Raw genomic sequence first — 16247 nt, forward strand, 5'->3', positions numbered from 1 at the left:
CCATACTGCTGCAAATAAAAGAAACAAGAAAATCACTTCAAGGATTGATGTTAATGATTATCTCCTCCTAACTCCCTGCTTCTACCACTTAGTACTGCGTAAAACACGATTAGGAGGTAGCTGAAAACAAATCCAAGAACTGATAAAAACTCTAATCTACTCTAATTGACAAATTGTAATACTACTAAGCTTTTTTCCAACATACTGCTTCCTACATATGTGATTATGTGTAACAAGTGGAAAAAGTATTAGTATCACAAGCCAAGACTACTCAAATACAAGCTGCAATTAATTAGTGTTTTGTTCTCTTGAAATATAAGCCATTCATGATAAAGAGAGCATAAACGAATTAGCATCCAACTTGTAAAATTAAACTAAAACTAGTCTAAAAAACAGAGTCAAAAAGGCAGCATCATGAACAAGACAACTGCAACTACCATTAGATTTTAAAGCAAACACAACACACTTAATCCCGGGACCTGCAAAGAAGTAAACCTGATCAGTGAAAATAAAGGTTGCAGCAACAAAGAGAAATCAAGCTGTACATAACTCAAGAAAAGCAATTCTGTTTGTAAAATAAAGAAATTGCAGAAATATGAACATGAAAATACTTTACAAGGCTAATACGAACAGGGGCCCTCCATCCATATTATCCATAGAAAACTCAGATGCTCTTAAAACTTCAAAACAACGTTTCCATTACTTTATATGCAAAGATACATAATCCAAAAGTGCTGGAACAGCTCTTTATAAAAACAGAGTTTGAAAACGTGCCAAAATTCTCACAAATACATACACTACAGCATCTGAAAAGGTAACCTTAGCGTACGCAGACGCAGGTATATATAGGCACCTGTAAGATGGCCTAATACGTAAACATAAAAATAGAAAATGAACTAACTGTCATGCGTATTAAAGATGTAATTAACACGTCATAGGCTTCGTGGTCAAGCTGGAGGTCTCGGTCGATATGGGCAATGAATCTAACATTAGATCATGTCCCCCACGGCTTTCAAAACATGGACAGGTCACCTTTTCCACCGACGTGATCAAACAGCTTACGTATCCACGTTGAGCTGTCTTTATTTGACCGAAACTTGACCCCCTTTGACCGGAGGTACAAGTGACGTGGCCGGCTGAACTGATGGCACAGGAACCTCGAGCATGTATATTCCAACATGCCCACGTGGCTCATTCTGCAAAATAGCACGTGGATCTTTGAGAACAACAAAATGGCTGCGGGATCTTCAGATGGCTGCGGAATCAGCAGATGGCTGCGGAATGCCTGCAAGTATGTCAAAAACTAAACAAAACAATTATCCATTAGCAAAGCTCACTTGATCATGTTTAATGACAACTAATGTAATGATTTGGGTGGAAAATGAGGTAAAAGAGAGAGGAAAGTGATGAAAACAGTAGGTAATGATGGAGGATAAGGTGTAAAGTAGGGACTCTACATACCCCCACTACGAGGGCATTGCATGTCCTCATGCAAAAACACTGATCAATCAACTTGCTGTGATGCCTCTGCCAAGACATCCAATCTCCTCTTCTTTCTCTGTGTAGACACATTCACCCTTGGCTTCTTTAGTAAGCATCTGAACTTTAGGTTGATCAAGGTTCTGTTGAGCTTTTTGCATCTCTTCCTTAACTTCTTGTTATTTCTTTGCCACAGGCCCAAATGTAACATGGTGTTATCATGAATCATCTTATCCAATTTGGCTTGCTCTTTCAACTTCTCATTTTCTTGAGTGAGATGTCGATTTAGAACCTCAATCTCAAAAAGTTCCTGTTTCAAGGAGTGGACTTGTTGTTCTAAAGGCTGAACATTACTAGGGCCAGCGGCTGCTTGCTCCAATGTTTCCAGATAATTATACACTTTTTGCTGCTCCGGGTCCACTTCAGGTGACTTTTTGGGACTTGGTTCATAATCAAATTCAGATCCATGTTCATGCTCAAATTCATGTTCAAACGGACTTTCCTCACGTGGAGGAGAAGTCTCAATGTGCTCAGCGTGTGGAGGACTTGCAGTACCTTTTTGAGGTGAACTTAAGTCAATGAAGAATGACTGTTTACCCTTTGTGGCCCCTACTTTTCTATTTTGCAATCTGCTGCTCCTTCTTACATAGGTGGCACTCTGTTTTTCTTTTGGTACTTTTTGCTTCTGTTTTGTCTCCTTTTTGGAAAGAGCAGGTTTGTGAAGTTTGGCCATTCTCTGAGCCAAGGGTTGAGTGTCTTCCTCACTATTATCTTCAGGGATGAGGGAAGTTTCTTGGACTACAGATTTACCCTTATCTTGCTTACGTTTCTTCTTTCCTTCTTTCCTTTTCTGAGCAATTTCGTGAGCAAGTTCTGAGAGGGTTTCAGAGATAATTCCTTGGGCTGTTTGGTTATCATCTTCAGCAAATCCAGGATCAATATCCTGTTCAGAATGCTGTATATCAGTTCCCTCATCAAACTGGTCTTGAACTGTTTCCTCTTGGGCAGTGGTTTCAGGTATAGTAGTATCAGGAACAATGGTTTCTGTTTGGGCAGTGGTTTCTTGGTTAACCCCCTCTCCTCTTTTCCTTCTACTTCTTTTTGGCACTTGAGGGGGTCCTCCAGAAGTTTCTCCTAACTCTTGAAAATGGTTCCTTATGAGAAACCTCTCCCATGAGTCTCTTTTTGATTTTAATTGTTCCTCTACCAATAATTTCACAAGACCGTGATGACATAAATGTGCTTCAGCATTTCTAGGGTTCTTTTGGACCATTGCACACATTTTCTTAAGACTTGAAAAGAGAAAGTAAGGGAGATTAATGTCATCACCTAGAAAATGCATCATAACCTTTGCATGATAGACATATAAGACCCCAAATCTACCTTCACAAGTGAAAAATTTCTGCACTAACAAGAGTAAAGTGGTCCACTCTTCTTTAACATATGAAACCAGAATCCCTTTGGTAAAGATACTTGTGTCCATACCTGGGTTTTTCAAAATTCGTTTCCACTGCTGATCTTGGACTGCCCGGTTCTTGAACCACCTTTCTCCTGTCTGTGGGAGTGAGGTAGCTTGAGCTATGCTGCTTTCATTGACTGTGAATTGTAAGTCTCCTATCTCCACGTGACCATCTTTTTCTTTGAAGGACCTTGCAAAGGCCTTTGTCACCTCCTTATGGTAGCCTTTGAACTTCTGTACACATTGTAGCCAATTTGCCTTTTGTAGAGCCTCTTTGACCTGAGGATAACCTTCCAAAAACTTTGAACCTTCCGGTTCTGCCCTCAAGAGCTTTCCCATTTGCTTTTACGGCTCTGTTCTATTTGAAACACGGCTTTAAACGGCTTCACACAGTCAATTCACGGCTTTGGTTTCAGAACACGGCTTCAACAAGGGTTTTACACAGTAAATTCACAACTCTGTTCTGGAACACAGCTTCAACAAGGGTATCACACAGTGAATTCACGGCTTCAAGCACCGAGGATTATGGGTTCAACTTTGAATATAGCCGTAACAGACCTCTACTGGTGTTTCGAATTAGCGGAGAGGAGGAAAAAAACAGAGTATGGTGAATGGCAGCGTAGTGAGCACAGCATAACAGAGTGTGGTAACATCGTATATGGAATGAAACATGCGAGTGGAAATGGGAGTGAAATGATATGAGCGTAAGAGGGTAGAAGCGTTAATGAACAAACAACGGCTACGTCCTTAGATCTCGGCTTCGGAATTACACTTGGCTGCATGAGTGGAGACGTAGTACATTAGGTTACGTCACCTAAGTACGAGATCTTAATGGAAGAGGCAGCCAGAAGTGAGATTTAAAATCGTGGTAATTAAGGACTGATAGTCGTGGATGATACGTGGATATATGGTCTCATGGCTAGGCAATCATTACACTTAGTGGCAAGAAACATAATTTAGAGAACTTGCATAATGGAATAACTGTTAGCTTAGGATTTGAAACATACCTCAGATTCCCGCTTAGATTTGTCTCTGATAACTTGCCACTTAACCCTTCACTGATTTTTGCATGACTATTATTGATGACTACTGCTGTAGAGAAATTTCAAACACACTGTGTTTTTTTATTTGTGCAGGTACAGAGAGCTGCAGAATCATTAGATGGCTGCAGAATCCTCAGATGGCTGCGGAATCTGCAGTAGTGGCCTCCAACTGCACAAAAGCACTTTAGTTGTAAAAAAAAATGACTTTATTGATGAGATGGAGTGTAGTGGGTGGATGGATGAGTGAAAATAAATGAGGTGGAGTGGAAAATGGATGAAATGGTGGTGATGATGAAATGAAATGAAATAAGGGAAGAAAGAGAAATTTTTTCTAGAAAACATGAGGTGTCAGGTGACCCTGATTTTCACCTCAAGTTTTCTGTATGAGACTGCCAATCAGAGATTGGTTTTCAGGCTCATACATTTATTCTTTTTTTTTTTTTTTTTTTTTTTTTTTTTTTTTTTTTTTTTTTTTTTTTCAAAAACCAAAGCTTTAGGCTGATGGAGGAGAAGAATCCTTCTCCACCAGCCTGATTGCTGAATCTCCTTTGAACAATTTGACAAACTCTTCTTTTGAGAATGGCTTCTGGTAGATTTTCAAGCGGTGGCCATTCACAATAAGAGGAGTATGGAATTCATCGATAGTTTTCACTCGAACTGCTCCATTATTAAAGACTTCATCAATCTCATATGGCCCAAGCCAATGAGTTTGAAACTTTCCTTTGAAGTCTTTGAATTTTGAATCAAACAATAGAGCCCAATCTCCTTTCTGAAACTTTCTTTCTTTGATATGACGATCATGCCATTTAGATCTTTGGTGCTGAACTAGATCAGTCCTTAGAATTGCATCTTGTCTCATTTCATCTAGCTCATTTAACTGGTCCATTCTGTGTCTTTGAGCTTATGAGAGGCTCATTCCCAATTGGATTGCCACCTTGAAGGTCTTGATTTGGAACTCAATAGGAAGCAGGACTTCCTTCCCATAAACAAGTTCATAGGGGGAATGTCCTGTTGTGTTCTTCCATGTGGTCCTATAGGCCCATAAGGCTTCAGGGAGCCTTTCCGCCCAATCTCTTCTATGAAGATGAACAGTCTTGGTGATAATGCCTTCAAGAACTTTATTGGTAGATTCCACTTGACCATTAGATTGCGGATGGTAGGGAGTAGATGTTCTGTGCTTGATCTTATATTCCTCCATCAGCTTCTCCATCAAATTGGATGTAAACTGGCTGCCTTGATCTGTCACAATTTCCCTTGGGACACCAAAACGAGTGAAGATATCCTCAAAAAGAAATTGAACAACTGAATTTTCAGTGGCAGAAGGCAATGCTTTTGCTTCTACCCACTTAGTAACATAATCAGTACAAACCAGTATATATTTCTTTTGCTTTGATGGTGGATTAATTGGTCCAACGAAATCTAGAGCCCATTTCTCAAAGGGTTCGATGCATACCTGAGGCTGTAGAGGCATTTCATTTGAAGGAGTTGGTTTCCCAACTCTTTGGCAGCTGTCGCACCTTTTAACATACTGCTTTGCATCTTTAAAGAGAGAAGGCCAATAATATCCTAGAGAAAGGATTTTATAGGCTGTCCTCTTGTCCGCAAAGTGCCCGCCGCATGGTTCATCATGACATGCCTTAAGGATGTCAGGCATTTCATCTTCCCGCACACATCTTCTGATTATACAATTTGGCCCTGTTTTGAACAATTCATTAGAAATCCAAGCATAATGTGAACTCTCCCGAATGATTTTCTTTTTCTCATTAGGAAATAAGTGTAGAGGAAGTTTCCCTGTAACAAGATAATTAGCCATATCTGCATACCAAGGTGTCTTGGTAGTTACTGCAAACAAGTATTCATCTGGGAACTTATCTTCTACTGGAGAATCCTCATTAGTGTTTTGGATTCTAGACAAGAAGTCAGCTACTGTGTTTTGCTTTCCAGGTCTATCTAACACAGTAATGTTGAATTCTTGCAAGAGTAAAAGCCATCTTGTAACTCTACCATTAGTGACAGGTTTGTTCATTAAGTATCTTATGGCAGAGTGATCAGTATGGACAAAGGTTTCATAGCCGGTTATGTAGTGTCTAAACTTGTTGATTGCATGTACCACAGCTAAGAACTCTTTTTCTGTAACAGTATAATTTAACTCAGTGGGAGTCAAATTCTTACTTGTGTAATAAATGGCATAAGGGATCAAATCCTTTTGTCCCAAAACAGCTCCTAGAGCTGTATCTGAAGCATCAGTAGAGATGTGGAAAGGGAGTTTCCAATTTGGCCCCCTTAAGATGAGTGCTTCAGATATTCTAGACTTTAAAGCTTCAAAGGCAGATTGACATTCAGGATCCCACTTAAACTCACAGTCCTTGGTAAGCAATTTGAAAAGAGGGGACGCTATCCTAGTGAAGTTTTCAATAAATCTTCTGTAATACCCAGTAAACCCAAGAAAACTTCTAACATCCTTTTGGCAATTTGGAACAGGTAACTTAGAGATGACTTCAACTTTGGATTTATCAACCTTGATCCCATCTCCTGAAATATGATGTCCTAAAACAATCCCTTCAGTAAACATCATAAAACACTTTTCATGACTTAAAGAAAGATTTGTTTCCTTACATCTTACCAGTACTTTTTCCAAATTTTCCAAAGCTTCTTCAAATGTATTACCATAAACTGTGAAATCGTCCATGTAGACCTCTACACAGTCATGAATCAGATCTGAAAAGATTCCTAATACAGCCCTTTGAAATGTAGCAGGTGCATTGCACAATCCAAAAGGGAGTACTCGGTAGGCAAAAGTTCCCCAAGGACAAGTAAATGTGGTTTTGTCTTGATCTTCAGGTGCTACCTGAATTTGATTGTACCCACTAAAACCATCCAAGAATGAGAAATACTTTTTACCTGCTAAAGTGTCTAGTACCTGATCAATAAAAGGTAAAGGAAAATGATCCTTTAAGGTTGCCTTGTTCAATTCTCGATAATCAATGCAAACTCTCCATTTACCATTCTTTTTGGGCACTATAACCAAGGGAGAAACCCATTGGCTATCTGAGATGGGGTAAATGAAGTTTACCTTGAGCAATTTCTGCAGTTCTTCTTTCACAATTTCCCTAAGATTTGGATTCATCCTTCTTTGTGGTTGCCTAATAGGTCTGCTATTCTCTTCAATGTAGATGTGATGAATACAAGTCTTAGGATCGATTCCTTTCATGTCAGTGTATTCCCATGCAAAGGCAGTGGAATGTTTTTGCAACAGTTTAGTTAATTCTTCTTGTTGTGGTCTTCCCAAGTTTTTGTTAATGTTTAATGTTTTTCCTGGGAGGATTTCAACTGAAGAACTTCCAAACTCTTCCATTGAGAAGAGAGACATTTGTCTAGAGGAGAGATATTCAATGTCTGCATCTATCTGAAAATGTTCAGAGTCATATTCTAAAGATACTTCAAAATTTTCTAATGTATTTAGAATTTGACTATCCTCGCTAATCTCAGAGATGGTTAGAACTGGTTGTATAGTATCTTCATCCTCTACCCATTCATCTTCTCCTATTTCTGTTATAGCTTTTGCTGGGGGATACAAGTTGAATTTCTTGGTGGAATTACCATCTGATATATACATGTCTCCAGACCTACAGCTTATGAAAGCATCAGCTGTGGCCAGCCAAGGTCTTCCTAAAATAAGAGGATGTCCTCCTAGATTATTCTTGGGAGTTAAAATCATAAAATCAACTGGATACTCCCAAGAATCTAGAGAGACTGGAATATCTTCCAATACACCATCAGGTTTAATGATTGATCTATCTGCAAGCTGCAGCAAAGTAGGTGTAAAGAGAAGATTAGGAAGCTTTAACTGATCCATGGTCTGTCTACTCATGATGTTGATCGCGGCTCCTAAGTCAATCAGAGTATTTGGGATTTCAACCCCATTAATATGAGTTTTGACAATAGGGCTACCGGGATCTACATACTTTTGCATGGTAATCTTACCCATCATTATGTCTGCAATTTTTCCAACTAGATGTATCCTTTTAGTATCTCTGGTTCTTTTTACTGTTTTCTTCAAACTCAACTCCTTTATTGTCTTCGCTAGAATGGGAATTTCCTTAATGGCCTGTAACAAGGGAATCTTGATACATACATTTTTCAATTCATCTAGGAAGTTATAGTCAGGCACCCATATCTGCTTTTCCACCCCTTTATCAATTTGCAATCTTTCAGGAAAGGGAGGTGTAGCTGTAGGTGAAGGTTGCTCAACTATGGGAGTTGTAGAGATTGATTCTTTTTCTTTTTCTTTTTGGATATTTTGGTTTTGAAGTGATACTTCAGAACCTTTATTAACTTTGAGAGATTCCTCCTCAGAAATGCTTGGTTGTTGAACACTTGTGGAAGGTTGATCTAGGATTCTACCTGATCTAAGTTGTACTTCATTGAGAGGAACAACCATATAGGTAGGGAATGGTTGACCTTCCATCACATAAGCATTTTGAGGGTTCCTATTATTCGGATTTGGTAATGGCTGAGAGGGAAGTTGATTTGACTTCTGCTGGGTGAGTTGAGAATTTTGATTTTGTGGAGGAGTTTGTTGTTGTTGAGGGTATGGTAATGATAGTTGTTGACCTTGGTTTGGAAGTTGTGGAGCTTGCTGATTCTGAAATGATGGAGGATATTGATAGAATTGAGCAAGTCTTGCATAAGGATTTTGCATGCTTTGCATCCATGCTTGGAAAACATTTTGAGGTTGAGGCCAAGGTTGTTGCCAAGGATTCCAACTTGGTTGGGATTGAGAATTCATAGAGTTGTTAAACCCTTGATTCTGTTGTCCTTGCCAAGGTCTCCTTGCAATAAAACAGAGAGATTCAAGCGTACTTGGATCTTCTTGAAAGACTGCTTTGAGCCCAGGGATTGAAGGACAATCCTTGGTCTCATGAGTTTCTGAGCAAATTACACATGTTTCTACAACGTGTGCATCTAAGGGACATTCCCTTAAAGCATGTTTCTTTCTACACTTCGGGCAAAAGATAGCCAAAGCCTCAGCTTCTGCTTTTTGTTTATTTTGAATCTTAAGGGTATCAATTTGTTCACTAAGACTCCCTAAGATATCAGTTTTAAATTCATCAAGCATACTGCCGATTTCAGCCCTACTCACTGATCCTGTTGCAGATTTATTTGCCCTAAGGAGAGAAGGATCTCTACGCCCTTTTTGAGTTTTTGATTTACCCCTTGAGAGATGGATACAAAGTTCTGCTATATCATTGAGAGAAAGTTGAGAAATATCCCCTTTCCCCATCATGTTTAAGATATCTATCCATTCATCTCTAATGGCTTTTAATAAGAGGGCTTTTAAGGTCTCTTCATCCAGGCTACTCATTTTTGCTCTTTTTAAGTTATATTGAAATCTTTCAAGCAAATCTTCTAAGCTCTCATCTTCTTTTTGCATCATTTTAAATACCTCGTCCTTGTGATTAGTAGGCATACAATAGTCCAAATACCTATCCAAAAAGGTTTGTTTCATTTCATCCCAAGTCCTAATGGATTGAGTAAGTAACCCCATGAACCATTTCAAAGCTTGATCTTTTAATGTTGAGGGGAACAGCTTGAGTTTCTGAGTATCATCCAGATAGTCATAGGTTCGACACACAACTTCAAATTCAAACAAGAATGTTTCAGGGTCCTCAGTTCTTAACCCATGGAAATTTGGGAGGACGGATGGTGAGATGTTTTTCATAGTGGCTCGGGAATCCTCATTAACAATGGGAAACCCAAATGAATTATCCCCATCTCTATTTCCTCCTCCAATGGGACCTCTACCTCCTCCATTATTATTGTTATTTCCTCCTCCTCCTCTACCTCTACCTCTACCACCTCCTTCTTCCTCTGCCATGATAATTCTCCTAGGGATTTCAAAATCTTCTGGTTCCTCTACAAAAGGTGAATGAGAAGAGATTTCTCCTTCTTCTTCAGATGATTCCAATTCCTCAATTACAATTGGTCTTCCTGTAGGAGAAAGAGAAGAGTCTCTTCCTGGTTCAAACTCAATAGAAGGTGTAGGAGAGTCAACTCTTGGCTCTTGAATTCCAGGAATTCTAGGACTAGGAGTTTCGGTTGGAGATAAGGGGGGTGTCTCTTGTCTATCCCTTGAAGCAGATGGACTTGTGAAAATTGAACTTCGAGCTCTAGCTAAAAACCGTCCTCTAGAATCTCTAGCTCTATGCATGTCATTTTTTATTTTTTCTTCAAGTCAAGTTAATAGTTCTTTTTCTGATCTTCCAGTTCACTCTAGGTGCAAGAAGAGAGCATACTCAAGAGACTACTAAATCAATAACTTTCTCCTTTCTGATCCTCCAGATCACTCTAAAGTGCAAGAGGAGAGCATACTTAGATAGGTTATTAACTTCTTTTCTTGAAATTTTTCTTATGTTTTTTTTCTCTAAGTATGGCTACTTAATTTCACTTCCCCGGCAACGGCGCCAAAATGTTTAGTCAATTTAGTGTTATCTAAATTGCTAGTATTAATTGTCAACCCGGGGCTCGTAAGCTGATGAAGTGAGGGTGTACTATATGTACTTAAGTAACTTTCTTAGAGCTTTTGTCGTTTTTGGGGGTGTTGTTTATGGTTAACTTATCTCTGATGGAGTGATGGTTATAAACAGATGAGTGCAAGTGTGTGAAAAGTGAGTTCTAGATGAGTGAAAGTGTGTGTGAGTGAAGGTGATTTCCAATTACTTGCTGAATTTGTAAAGAAAAGAACTTGAAAGAAATGAATAAATTGAAATGACTTGAAAGTAAATGACCACGTTCTAATGGCATTAGTCTCTATCCATACTGCTGCAAATAAAAGAAACAAGAAAATCACTTCAAGGATTGATGTTAATGATTATCTCCTCCTAACTCCCTGCTTCTACCACTTAGTACTGCGTAAAACACGATTAGGAGGTAGCTGAAAACAAATCCAAGAACTGATAAAAACTCTAATCTACTCTAATTGACAAATTGTAATACTACTAAGCTTTTTTCCAACATACTGCTTCCTACATATGTGATTATGTGTAACAAGTGGAAAAAGTATTAGTATCACAAGCCAAGACTACTCAAATACAAGCTGCAATTAATTAGTGTTTTGTTCTCTTGAAATATAAGCCATTCATGATAAAGAGAGCATAAACGAATTAGCATCCAACTTGTAAAATTAAACTAAAACTAGTCTAAAAAACAGAGTCAAAAAGGCAGCATCATGAACAAGACAACTGCAACTACCATTAGATTTTAAAGGAAACACAACACACTTAATCCCGGGACCTGCAAAGAAGTAAACCTGATCAGTGAAAATAAAGGCTGCAGCAACAAAGAGAAATCAAGCTGTACATAACTCAAGAAAAGCAATTCTGTTTGTAAAATAAAGAAATTGCAGAAATATGAACATGAAAATACTTTACAAGGCTAATACGAACAGGGGCCCTCCATCCATATTATCCATAGAAAACTCAGATGCTCTTAAGACTTCAAAATAGCGTTTCCATTACTTTATATGCAAAGATACATAATCCAAAAGTGCTGGAACAGCTCTTTATAAAAACAGAGTTTGAAAACGTGCCAAAATTCTCACAAATACATACACTACAACATCTGAAAAGGTAACCTTAGCGTACGCAGACGCAGGTATATATAGGCACCTGTAAGATGGCCTAATACGTAAACATAAAAACAGAAAATGAACTAACTGTCATGCGTATTAAAGATGTAATTAACACGTCATAGGTTTCGTGGTCAAGTTGGAGGTCTCGGTCGATATGGGCAATGAATCTAACATTAGATCATGTCCCCCACGGCTTTCAAAACATGGACATGTCACCTTTTCCACCGACGTGATCAAACAGCTTACGTATCCACGTTGAGCTGTCTTTATTTGACCGAAACTTGACCCCCTTTGACCGGAGGTACAAGTGACGTGGCCGGCTGAACTGATGGCACAGGAACCTCGAGCATGTATATTCCAACATGCCCACGTGGCTCATTCTGCAAAATAGCACGTGGATCTTTGAGAACAACAAAATGGCTGCGGGATCAGCAGATGGCTGCGGAATGCCTGCAAGTATGTCAAAAACTAAACAAAACAATTATCCATTAGCAAAGCTCACTTGATCATGTTTAATGACAACTAATGTAATGATTTGGGTGGAAAATGAGGTAAAAGAGAGAGGAAAGTGATGAAAACAGTAGGTAATGATGGAGGATAAGGTGTAAAGTAGGGACTCTACATGAACCTCCTCTGGAAGCCGAAACTTTTGGTGGTGGAATGAAGTCAATCCGACGGTCGGTTCGTGAGATATGGTCTGCCCTAGTTTGATAATGAAGCCGCTAATGTTGATGCTGCTGATCTAGGGTTTGCTACTGCTAATATGAATCAGATTTATTATACTATTTCTCTTTGCTGAATTATTGAAGATAAAAGAAGATTTGATCAAAGGGTTTCCCCACACATTGTGGGGTTTATCCCTGGCTAGCCGCCACATCTTGTGTCTCTTGTCTTGGCTTGTTTTCTGTCGATCGTTTAATGTTCTATCTGCACTTTACTTTATGTACATGTGATTGCTAATCTGTGGAATATAATAAGAAAAAGAAGTAAACTGTTATAAGCATAGAACATACCATAACTTAACATGGTATCAGAGCTAAGGTGAAGACAAAGCCCGAGCAAGAGCAAGAACAATCATTGAACAGAAGATTGGCAAGGCTATCCTAAAAGAACTATGGGGTCCTCAACACTCTTTCATGCCGAAGACAAGCTTCGTGAGAAAGCTGACTATCACGGATGGAAGATGTCTATCGATCTAACCCTTGAGAATCAAGGAGTGTTGGAGGCAATATTATTGAGCCTCCATCAAATGCATCCGCCGCTGCCTGGAACAAATGGAAAAATGGAGAAGTCAAAACAATAGAAGATCATCCGGGACTCTATCAACAAGCACTTGGTGGCCTACATCTCTGAACTGGACACCTCCAAGGAAATATACAATAGACTGGTGAGTTTATTTAAAGTTAATGATGCAAATCAAGTTTTGTTTCTTAGAAATAAGCTGAGGGAAATCAAGAAGGGTAAAGATGAAAGTATGCAAGCATACTTCTTAAGAATCACCGAGATCAAGAATGATCTCCTATCTATTGGGGAAACTATTACTGACAGAGAAATGACACTCACAACTCTTGGAGGATTACCATCCGAATATTCAGGACTACTCTCTTGAACTATAATGTAATTCCTGGTTTCGAGGAATTAATGGCTAGATGCATTCAAGAAGAAACAAGGGAAGGAGTGCAAGAAATGCCCATGCCTAAAGGTCCTCCTGCTGCCTTTTCTTTTCATGCAAAGAAAAGAAATAATTTCGGGACTAAATCAAAAGGAAAGGCTAGACCTAAGGCTAGAAGAAAATGACGATGTTACATTTGCGATAAAGCAAGTCACTATGTATGAGATCATGAGCATCATGATGAATGAGATCATGGACATAAAGGGCAACATGAGATCATGGACATATAGGATAGCATGATGATGATGCACACTAGTTTGAGCAGCATTATGATGGATAAAATCATGGACATGGGTAGCATGATGATAATCATGATTAGAGAAGCATGGTACAATATGCAGTGGTGCAACTCGAAATCCCTCTGATGACAATCAAAGGAATGACAAATTCAACAACAAAGGTAAGAGGAGAGCTGGGAATCAAGAAAGAGGACAAGCATTCAAGAAGGCTAGAAATTCTAGGATGTATTAAATGCACCTGACCTCAAAAAGAACCTAGTGTCCATCTCGGCAATGGAAGACAAAGGCTACAAGGTAACCTTCAGCGATGGCAAGGTACGTATATGGAAAAATAATGTTAAATATGCCTTTACTCTTGGGTTTAGTGTTGATTCATTATATCAGGTCGATGGAAGTCTGCTAGGTGTCATGTCTTATGACACATCTCTTCAGTCTGAACTTTGGCATTAGAGGTTTGCCCCCCTTCATTATAAAGCTATACTCGGTGTAAGACAAATGGTGACAGGGATGCCTGAATTCTGAGTAGAGAAAGAAGGTGTATGTCCAGGATGTGCCGAAGGAAAGCTCAAAAGGGGACCATTCCCCTCAAGCCAAAGCAAGACCTCCGATATATTACAATTGGTTTACTCAGGCATACCTGAGGTTGGCATTAAGAGGGAGACTACTACACCACATACTCCTGGGTAGAATGGTGTGGTGGGAAGGTAGAACCACACGATGATGGAAGCTGTCCGGGCCATGCTACATGATCAAAGACTTCCAAAGTTTCTATGGGCTGAAACTACAATCACTGCCGTATATGTACAAAATCGATGCCCTCATCAAGCATTGGATTCCTAAACTCCTGAAGAAATGTTCACCACTGGTCAAAGGGAAGTCGTGATTAGTCATGATGTCACCTTTGACAAAGATATGGCTCTCAGCAAGGTGGACAATCTGCTGACTTTGAGTAGCTCTCAAGAAGCCGACACCAGGGAACCGAAAGAAAAGGATGATGAATCAATCCCTGATGTAGAAGAACCCATGGATCCGATTGATCCTCATCCACATGAACCTTCCTCTTCTAGGAAGAGGCCTTCATGGCTTAGGGGGATACTCGATGATGCCGAAGGACATGCTGCACCCTGAGGGACCTTCCATCAAAGTAAGAAACTTAACAGGTATCAGGGATACCTGACCATCATGAGCACGATCATACAAAATGAGCCTTCATCATTCTCAGATGTCGTCAAGCATTAACTATGGAAGGATGCTATGACCATAGAATATGAGTCTATTATGGAGAATGATGTCTGGGAAGTAGTTCCCAGACCCTGGACAAGACAATTGTTACTTCAAAATGGCTTTACAAGATAAAGCATGCAGCAAATGGAAGTATGGAAAAGTATAAAGTTCATTTTGTTGCTCGTGGTTTATCCCAGAAGGAAGGTATAGACTATGATATTTGCACTTGTTGCCAGATATACAACCATTCGCTTGATCATAGCCCTTGTGGCTTCACAAGGATGGAACCTACATCAGATGGATGTCAAGACTGCGTTCTTGCACGGCTCGATCAAAGAAGAGGTCTACGTGGAGCAACCCGAAGGATTTGAGATTTATGATCGAAAATCTCATGTATGCAGGTTGAAGAAGGCTCTCTATGGGCTGAAGCAAGCACCCCGAGCATGGTATGAGAGGATCGATAGCTACTTGATGAAGCTGGGATTCATTAGGAGTGAAGCCGATTCTAACCTTTACTTTAAGGTTGAAGATGACAAGCCTCTCATACTGGTGTTGTATGTGGATGACCTCTTTCTAACAGGTGCAGACCCTCTCATTCACAAATGTAAGAGGGAGCTGGCTTCTGAATTTGAAATGAAGGACCTAGGACTGATGCACTACTTCCTAGGACTTGAAGTGTGGCAGAAGCCAGGAGAAACTTTCCTATCTCAAGGAAAATATGTGGTGAAGATATTGGAAAGATTCGGTATGATGGACTGCAAGCCTGTGACTACCTCGAGGATCTTAACTTTTAGAAGTTATATGGTAGTGATGTCGGACCAGACTTGGGAAATGCCTCTGAGTTTCAAAAACTCATTCGCATTGATGTTCTTGGTGAACCTCCGTCCGAACATATGTTTTGCAGTTAGCATTGTGAGCTCATATTTGGTTGAGCCTCACTGGATTGATGCCAGGAATCTTCTGAGATGTCTTCAGGACACAATTTCTCATGGATTAAGATACACTGCCGAAGATGTGAGACTACTTGGATATATTGATGTTGATTGGGCAGGCAGTGTGGTGGACCGTAAGAGCACTTCCGGGTACTGTTTCACCTTGGGATCTGCTTCGATATCCTGGATGAGCAGGAAGCAGAAGTCGGTGGCTTTGAGCACCGCTGAAGCAGGATATATTGTTGCTAGCATAACCTCGTGTGAGGCAGTCTGGTTGCGAAAGCTCTTCAGTGAGCTGTTTGGATTTACATTGGATACCACTGTGATTCTCTGTAACAACCAGAGGTGGGATTCGATTATTGAGGAATCCCGTATTCGTCAATTGCTCCAGCAGATAAACATCATCCAGGATATGGTAAGTCGATGAGCAAGGAAGCTCCATCACATTAAGATGGTGTACAGGTTGATACACCTTGTCAAAGCCCCGAGGAAAGATCTAATCTGTGATTTTCCCAAACGACTTGGAGTCGGCAAGAAACCCTTGTACAAGGGTCCTGCATGTTGCATAC

Source organism: Pinus tabuliformis, chromosome Q, assembly GCF_031772625.1.
Source record: "Pinus tabuliformis cultivar Carrire ecotype Pingquan chromosome Q, CPIR1, whole genome shotgun sequence".
Taxonomy (NCBI): Eukaryota; Viridiplantae; Streptophyta; class Pinopsida; order Pinales; family Pinaceae; genus Pinus; species Pinus tabuliformis.